We start from the raw sequence: 9,684 nt of genomic DNA, 5'->3' as shown, positions 1-9,684 counted from the left end.
CCACAACTATTGTGTTGTTATTGATGTTATATTTCAGATTTGTCAACAGTTGTTTTAAATATTTTGCTGGCCCCTCATTCGGTGCATATATGTTTAGGAGAGTGATTTCTTCCTGCTCTACATACCCCTTGATTAATATAAAATGTCCATCTTTGTCCCTTACAACCTTCCTGAGTATAAAGTTTGCATTATCTAATATTAGTATGGCCACTCCAGCTTTTTTATGGGTGTTGTTTGCTTGGATAATTTTTCTCCAGCCTTTTATTTTGAGTCTATGTTTGTTCTGTCTCTTCAGGTGCATTTCTTGTAGGCAGCAGAAGGTTGGATTGAGTTTTTTGATCCATTTAGCCACTCTGTGTCTCTTAACTGGTGCATTTAGTCCATTGACGTTGAGAGAAAGAATTGTCCTGGGATTTAATGCCATCTTTATATCGAAATTTGGTGTGTCTTTTTGTTAGTCTTGTTTTAAATTAGGTCTTTTAGTTTTTCTCTTAAGACTGGTTTTGAGTCTATAAAGTTTCTGAGCTGTTTTTCTCGGTGAAACCATGTATTCTTCCGTCACCGGAAAGTGAGTTTTGCTGGGTACAGAATTCTAGGTGAAGCATTCATTTCATTCAGTCTTGTCACAATATTCCACCACTGCTTTCTGGCATTGAGTGTTTCTGGTGACAGGTCTGCTGTAAATCTCAAGGATGCTTGCTTGAATGTAATTTCCCCTTTTGATCTTGCTGTTTTCAGAATTCTGTCTCTATCTGTGGGATTTGTCATTGTGACTAGGATGTGTCTTGGGGTGGTTTTTCTTGGGTCTCTTTTGGTTGGTACTCTTCGAGCATGCAGGATTTGATCACATATATTCTTTAGCTCTGGAAGTTTCTCTTTAATGATGTTCTTGACCGTTGATTCTTCCTGGAAATTTTCTTCCTGGGTCTCTGGGACTTTAATGATTCTTAAGTTGTTTCTGTTGATCTTATTATAGACTTTTATTTTCATCTCTTCCCATTCTTTGACTAATTTTTCCATTGTCTGTTCATTTGTTTTAATTTTTTTTTCCAATCTCTCCTCCTGTATGGAATTGTTATGTATCTCATCTTCCACAGCACCAAGTCTATTCTCAGCTTCTGATACCCTGTCCCAGAGCTTATCCATTTTGTCATTCACTTCGTTTACTGATTTTTTTCAGGTCTGTTAGTTGACATGTTATTTCAGTTTGGAGTTTTGTGAGTTCTTTGAGTATTTTCCATATTGCTATTCTAAAGTCCTTATCTGAGAGGTTGATTAGTTGGTTGGTCATTAACTGGTCATCAGAATTGTCATCTTCATTCTCTATGTCTGATGCTGGCCTGCGTTGTTTCCCAATTGTCACACTTGTATTGTGGGTTTTTCTACGTGTTGTGGTGGTATTCATTGGTTATATGATGCAGGCAGCACACTTCTCTGGCTCCGCCCTTTCTGGATGGGCCGGCTTTCCTCCAAGGTAGGGGAGTCCTCGTGGATGAAGCCTCACACAGGATCAAATCTTAGGCCCGAACACGCAGCAGAGAAGACAGTCTGGAGAGAAATTCTTGCTTCTGTGATCCAACACAGTTCTTAATGTGTTTTTTTTTCTTCTTGTGATGGCATTCTTTTTTAAGAAAGAGTGCACGGCTGCGTACTGTAGTGGAGCTAAGTGCCTTCTGGAGCCTCTTTTCAGCCCACTCTCAAGAGGTTCACGCAACAGGATAGTAGAGAGACACACACAGGCAGCACTCACAGTTTTTCACAGTCGGGCCCCACTGGACAGGCGTAGTTTTCACTCGCTTGCTGGGCAGCTTCAGAATGCTGTATTTTTGGGGTTCGCTTCCCAGGACTCTGAGGAGAGCTTCAAGAATTCAGAAAAGACAGGGCAGGGCTCCCTTCAGGTCCTCTGTTTCCTCAGAAGAAGAACAGCCGGGTGGAGACTCTGCAGGTAGAGCAATCAGCACTCTGCCTGGAAACCCCCACATCCAGCCGTTTCTTACTCACTCACTTGCTGGGTAGCTTCAGTTTTTTGGGGGGGTTCGCTTCCCAGGGCTCTGAGGTGAGCTTCCAGAGTTCAGGAAAGACAGAGAAGACTAGGACAGGGCTCCCTTCAGGTCCTCAGTTTCCTCAGAAGAAGCACAGCCGGGTGGAGACTCTGCAGGTAGAGCAATCAGCACTCTGCCTGGAAACCCCCACATCCAGCCATGTCTTACTCACTCACTTGCTGGGTAACTTCAGCTTTTTTGGGGTTTGCTTCCCAGGGCTCCGAGGAGAGCTTCCAGAGTTCAGGAAAGACAGAGAAGAGTAGGACAGGGCTCCCTTCAGGTCCTCAGTTTCCTCAGAAGAAGCACAGCAGGGTGGAGACTCTGCAGGTAGAGCAATCAGCACTCTGCCTGGAAACCGCCACATCCATCCATTTCTTACTCACTCACTTTACAATAATACCTTTGAGCAAAACTCTCTTTCATATGGGAGGGACTACTAAAAACATTCTCAGAAAAAAAAGAACTCACCCTATTTGCAGTAAGCAAACTACCCTAAGTGATATACTAAGAAATAAATTACAAAAGGCAAACACCCAATTGTAACAAGAACCCTAACCAATATAATAACACAACAACCATTTTTGTCAATAATCTTCTTATTGGGCTAAACTACCCCGTTAAAAGTCACAGACTGGTGGGTGGATCAGAAAACAAAACTTGATATATGTTGTGTGCAAGAAATACACCTAACATAAGATGTATGCAGACTTAAAATAGAAGAATGGAAATCAATTATTCAAACCAATGGAAAACAAATAAAAAGTGGAACAGCCATTTTTATAACAGACCACTTTGCATTCAATCTCAAGTAAGTGCTCAGAGACAAAGATAGTCACTACCTATTGATCAGCAGAAAATAAACCAAGAAGTACTAACTCTAATAAAAATTTTGCATCAAAAGCAGAGCTACCAAAATACATATGGTGCTTGCTCACAAACCTAGAGAAACATATGGAAGGAAAAGTCATAGTAGTAGGAAATTTTAACACACCATTATCACCACTAGATAGATCCAGTAGGCAGAAATCTAGTAAATGCATAAGAGCCCTAGGAAAATTAGTGTTGTGCTATGTCAAATGAAAGGTTTATTGAATCATAAAAAAAGAAAAGAAAATGACAGCCAATTTACTCTTTATGGAGACATTATAACTTACATTCACAATTAATCAAGGCAGATAAATCCCTTAGGCAGTATGTTCAATGTTTCATGGTTCTGAGAAATATGAATCGCCAGATACAATGTGATACAATGAATCGCCAGATACAGATGTCCTGGAGAGTGCCAACCACCTATTTAGCCTCTCAGATAAGGAGTTTAGAGTACACAGAACTCAAGGAGAGCATAAATCTAGCTGAACAGACCACAAAGATAGAAAAAAAAACTCCAAACTGAAATAACATGACTTTAAAACTCTGTAGATAAAATGAAAACCTCAATATAAAGTCTGTCCAACATGGAAACGACATAGTTCTCTACAACAGCTCCAGGAGTCAAATCCCCCCCACCCGGGCACCCTTAATGCTGCTCTGACACCAACATATATTCTAAGGAATGATACTATGTCACTCAGGAAAAATGAATTAATAGAATTCGTGTATGAATAAAAAGATGTGTAGAATAATGCTAAGTGGATTGAGTCACACAGGAGACAGCAGTATTAGAATGATTACACTGATATGGGATATAAAAATTAATAGTATTAGAAATAATAACAGATAATAGAAATGAAAATAGTTAATATAATAATAAGAGAATTATAAATCAGATACTATAAATGTTTAGACAGAGAAACAAGCATGTCAATGGATAGACAATTCAAGACAACATCCTGCATAGAGGATGAAAATGACAGCTCTGTTTTTCATGCCACGTGGCATTACCAGTGCATGGGGGTCATAAGAACAAATCCAACAATCCCCATGACATGGTACAATCATAAGCATTAAACTTGGGGACTCTTTCACAAAAATTCCTTATTGAACAGCTCACAAAGAGAAGAAAAGATAAAAAGTGGTTAGAATCGTCACTGTATATAAGAGAATATTTAGTGAGACATATAGCTGTCAGAGAAAAACATATAAAATATTCAAAAGATATACATGTCCATTTTATGTCTTTTGAAATAGTTGGGGTTTGTTAGATCTGATGCTCGGCTTTGGTCTGTGATTGGGATTGTGCAATACTGAAGTTAAAAAGAGTAATGTGGGCTCAGAGAGATAGCATAGTGGCGTTTGCCTTGCAAGCAGCTGATCCAGGACCAAAGGTGTTTGGTTCGAATCCCAGTGTCCTATATGGTCCCCAGTGCTTGCAGGAGCAATTTCTGAGCAGACAGCCAGGAGGAAACCCTGAGCAACACTGGGTGTGGCCAAAAAAACAAAAAACAAACAAACAAAACAAAAGAGTAATGTGGGTTACTGATGGTTGTGGGTAGAGAGAGTTAAGGATAAAAATGAGCTTTCTAGGCTGTGCAAAAGGGCAGAAAACAAAATGGACATCCTGCATACGCAAAACATAACTTAAAGATAGGGAATAGTCAATATATATTGTGCACGGACGATGCACTATTTTGAACATGTAGACTGGTAAGAAATTGAAAGTGACAACCTTACTGCAACCAAGCAAATCTCAGCACAACTCCAGGTTAGAACCCACCATTTCGGTAGAAAGCCGGAAGCCAGGGTCTGCCTGTCCTCTACCCTGTGCTCTTCCCACCCTAGTGCTGGGGAAGGGCGGGCAAAGCGTGGGACCCCATCCAGGAGAGACCACCCGACACCCACCTTGTCTGGTCGCCTGGGTTGGCACCCAGGGAGGGCCTGGAAGACCGGGGCAGAACAGGGTACGGCTAGGGGCCTATCAAGGCTCCCAGCACACCCAAGTTAGGGAGAAGATCTTTAACATGGCGTGTCTCTCAAACCCCTTGCTGCCTAGAGCTCCATAGCTGAACCTTTCTTCTAATCAATGAGCCACACCACAACAAAAAGAAAAACAAAAAACTTCAAGGTCAGTAATAAAGAAAAACACAGAAACCTACCACACTTAGTGCATGATGATGTTACTATATATATAGATTATATATAAGTATATACTATATATATAAGTATATACTATATATTCCATATAGGATATACTAGATAGAGTACATATGTTGAGAATGTTCAAAAAACTTAAAGTAACCATGGATGGACATAAATAATACTCAAGAATAATAATAAATATGAAAAAAATAAATGAATAAATAATACTCAAGATTATATGAGAGTAGAAATGATAAAAACTTTAAACATAAATGACAGATTTGGGGGCTGGAATAATAGTGCAACAGTAGGGCATTTGTCTTGCATGCAGCAGACCCAGGACGGGTCTTAAAAAATGAACAGAAGAAGGAAAATAATCCTCAAAATATATTCAAGCTGACCATAGTAATATGGGACAAATTCAACAGACACAAGATAAAAATGTTGGAATGCAAGAATAAAAATAAAACATAGGTGTATGAAATCTACAGCTCAAGTAGGTGGTTAAAAATAAGTTGTCATAGATTGAAGTCCAAAGAGTCTTGGTGTAAGATGTAGAAAACATTCAATTCATAGAGGATTTGATAATCAAGAACCTGAGACATGGGGACATTTCTACCCAAGCTTCCCTTTTTCCCTGAGGAAACCCTGTTTTCTGAAAGCTCATCAGCATGTTTCCTGTGATGAGGATGTCTCTGAGTCCATGAGGATTCTTAGGAGAGGTCTGAGTGCTCTGAGCACCAGGTTGCACTTCCTCCCAGGGGAAGCAAACAGAAGCCTCCCTGGATTCCTTCATTTATCTATACAGGCACCTCCCATGCAAATCTGTGCCTCAGATTTGGTTAAAGCCAGGTCCACATTCACTGGCACTCAGGTTCCCTTTCTGCTGACAGTGTCTGAGATCAGGGAGTTCAGGTACAGGGACATGCCTCAGCACTGGCTCCTCCTCTTTCTGGTGACAGCTCCTGGCTGTGAGTATCCCTGAACAGAGGTAGGTTGAAAAGATGGGGATGTGCCTGTAAGCCCAGAACTCACTGGCTTTCTTTTTCACCAGGGGTTCTGTCCCAGGTACAGTTGCAGGAGTCAGGACCAAGCTTGGTGACACCCTCGCAGACGCTGTCCCTCACCTGTTCAGTCTCTGGATTCTCTCTAACCGACTATAATATTCACTGGGTTCGCCAGGCCCCTGGAAAGGGACTGGACTGGATTGGTGCTATATGGAGGTATGGTAGCACAGACTATAAACCAAGTCTTCAGTCCCGAATCAGCATCACCAGGGACACCTCCAAAAGCCAAGTCTACTTAAAACTGAGCAGCTCCGTATTTGAGGACACAGCCACGTATTACTGTGCAAGAGACACAGTGAAGGGAAGTGACTGTGAGCCCAGACAAAAACCTTCTGAGAAGGGGAGTAGCAAGGATCTTTGAGGCCACCAGGGGGTGAACTGTTCTGAGGACTACAAGAGTGTGCTTAGGACCATGTATGGGAGGGAAAGCCAGTAAGAGGTTCCATTGCCATTCCAACTCTCTTCCTCCCCCCTATTCTTGTTGTTTTGTTATTGCTGTTACTTGTTGTTGTGTTTTATGTTGTTGCTTGTTTTGTTTTTTTTTCTTTATTCTTTTAAATTTATATTTATAGCTTCTACACAGGCTCCTCCCAGATTTTTTTTTTCCGAACAGAACCACAGAACTTAAGTCATGTTGCTCTGCCTCATAAATTGGGGGAGAAGGGATGGTAGCAAGAGCAAACAGTCACATGAATTTGAGTGGAAATAAAAAATATCAGACCTAAACACCAAACCCAAAGTCAATGACAACCGAATCAAGAAAATCCAATATACACCAAGCTATACACAAAGGGGACCGTTATGTACTAGCAGTCCAGGAGGCAGAGGGGTGGTATGGGATGCATGCTGGGAACAGTGGTAGAGGGAGGACAACACTGGTGATGGGAATGCCATAGTACAATATAAATATGTACCTTAAATATAACTGTTAAATACTTATATTTCACAATGGTCACAATAAAAATATTTAAAATAACAAAGAGGTTCCACTTTATTTATTTTTACTTAAATACACAAGGCTCTTTAATACACCAGTGTAGCTACACCTTACTGTACTCTCCTTCTTCAAACACTGAGCAGGTTTTCTGTTATCCATTTCTCTAAAGCCTAAGTTAAGTGACTATAAGAAATGTTCATTGTGAAAGGTGTTCCATGCGGTGTCCCAAGCCCGGAGCGACTTCTGAGCGCGGAGCCAGGAGTAACCCCTGAGCCTCACCAGGTGTGGCCCAAAAACAAACAAACAAAAATTTATATTCTTTACCCTATGTCTTCACTGAATAAAGGCCCAATAGGTCACATATTAAGTCATCCATTCTTAGAGTTGGCGATTCTAACCCTTTCATGGACAAAGTCTTGGTGCCTCCAAGAATTTACAGCAGCATATGTCATAAAAAGAAGTGAAAATTTAGAGGATATTGATTTCCTATTTTTTAGTTTAATAAATATAGATATCAGTCACTGATTAAATTAAATCATAGATTAAAAGAGTATGACATATGGAGACTTTGAAGTTTCTCAAAGGTCATTAATGGAAAAATGAACTACTTAAGGTATATGAAATTATTGAAATACCACCATCTTTGATATATCATGATATTTTATCTTCACACTCTGATTATTACAATAATCAGGAGTATCTTACAGTCTGTTTTAATGGGCCATATTAACCAAGTACTCAACACCAACAGACAGAGTGTGTGAGTCAGCATCCCAATTGGACAAAGGGAACCAAGGGCAGACTTTTTTCCCTACTAATAAAAGCACAACTCAACCTCAAGCAAATTCTTCTTTCTGCTCTGAGTTCAAATATACTCTGGGCTGGGAGAGCTCCCAGCTGTCTCCTCACACAGGACTAGTAAGCGGTGATCAGAGCCATTAAGTTGAGGCAGCACCTAAGAGGATAGGAGTTAACTGGCCTATGACTGCTTTCTTATAGACAACTTGGTCTTCCTCTCATTAAAGCATCTCTCCATACAACCTTTCTAAATTTTTTATGTCCCATCTTCCACAGATGTCACATTAATTGGGACTTCGGGGGAAACTCCTATGTCTGTCTGCCTGAAACTCTGCTTCTGAATCCCCAAAGGTTTCCTCACGGGCCTAGGGAGCGCACCCCCAAAAAACTGCATTCTGAAGCTGGTGAGTGCCTACATTCTGGGGCTGCGGGGATTTCTCTGCCCTGCCATGCCTTTGTTCACTCTGAGGACTTTGGGGGAAACTCCTATCTCTGTCTGCCTGAAACTCTGCTTCTGAATCCCCAAAGGTTTCCTCAGGGACCTAGGGAGCGCACCCCAAAAAACTGCATTTTGAAGCTGGTGAGTGCCTACATTCTGGGGCTGCAGGATTGCTCTGCCCTGCTGTGCCTTTGTTCACTCTGAGGACTGTCAACTAGAGGCAGCAGAAGAGCTCAGCTGCTTCGCTTCCCTTCGCAGCCGCGAACTCTTCCTAATCAATGAACCCCACCACAACACGCAGGAAAAACCACACTACAAGCATGACAATGGGAAAACTCGCAGGCAAACACCATCCATAGAGAATGAAGATGAAAGCTCGGTTGACCTAATAAATTCCAACCACCTGATTAACCTTTCAGATAAGGAGTTTAGAATAGAAATGTGGAATATGTTTGTAGAACTCAAAAAGAGCATAGATTGATCTAAAGAGAACACAAAGAGAGAATCAGAAAAATCCAAACTGAAATAACAGATCTGAAAAATACGGTTGCTCAACTGTAAACCACAATGGATAGCCTCGCCAACAGGATATCAGCAGCTGAGGAGAGAATCGGAGTACTGGAAGATGAGATGCAGAAAAGCTCAACACAGCAGAAGAAATTGGAAAAGAACCTTAAGGCAAATGAACAGGCAATGGAAAAAGTACTCAATGCATGCGAACAGATGAAATAGAAGTCTTTGATAAACTCAACAGAAACAACATAAGAATCATTGGAGTCCCAGAAACCCAGGAAGGAAATCTCCAAAAAGAATCAACTGTCAAAGACATCATCAAAGAGATACTCCAAGACGTAAAGACTACATGCAATCAAATCCTGCATGACCGAAGAGTACCAGCTAAAAGAGACCCAAAGAAAAACACCCCAAGACATATCCTCATTACAATGACAAATCCCATAGATAGGGATAGAATACTGAAAGCAGCAAGGTCAAAAAGGGAAATTACATTCAAAGGAGCATCCCGAAGACTTACAGCAGACATGTCACAAGAGACTCTCAAGGCCAGAAGACAGTGGTTGGATATTATGACAAGACTGAATGAAATGAATGCCTCCCCAAGAATACTGCACCCAGCCAGACTCACGTTCAGGTTTGGAGGAAGAATACAGAGTTACACGGATAAACAACAGCTCAGAAACATCACAGATGATAAACCAGCCTTAAAGGAAAAACTGACATGTCTACTCTAAGACAAGAGAGACCAACAAACACAGCAAACTTATCTACAAATATGACATTAAATCCTATGAAAATATATCCCTCAATGTCAATGGACTAAGTTCACCAATTAAAAGACACAGAGTGGCAAAATGGGTCAAAAAGATG

Source organism: Suncus etruscus, chromosome 8, assembly GCF_024139225.1.
Source record: "Suncus etruscus isolate mSunEtr1 chromosome 8, mSunEtr1.pri.cur, whole genome shotgun sequence".
Taxonomy (NCBI): Eukaryota; Metazoa; Chordata; class Mammalia; order Eulipotyphla; family Soricidae; genus Suncus; species Suncus etruscus.
Note: the sequence above shows the minus strand (reverse complement) of the source record.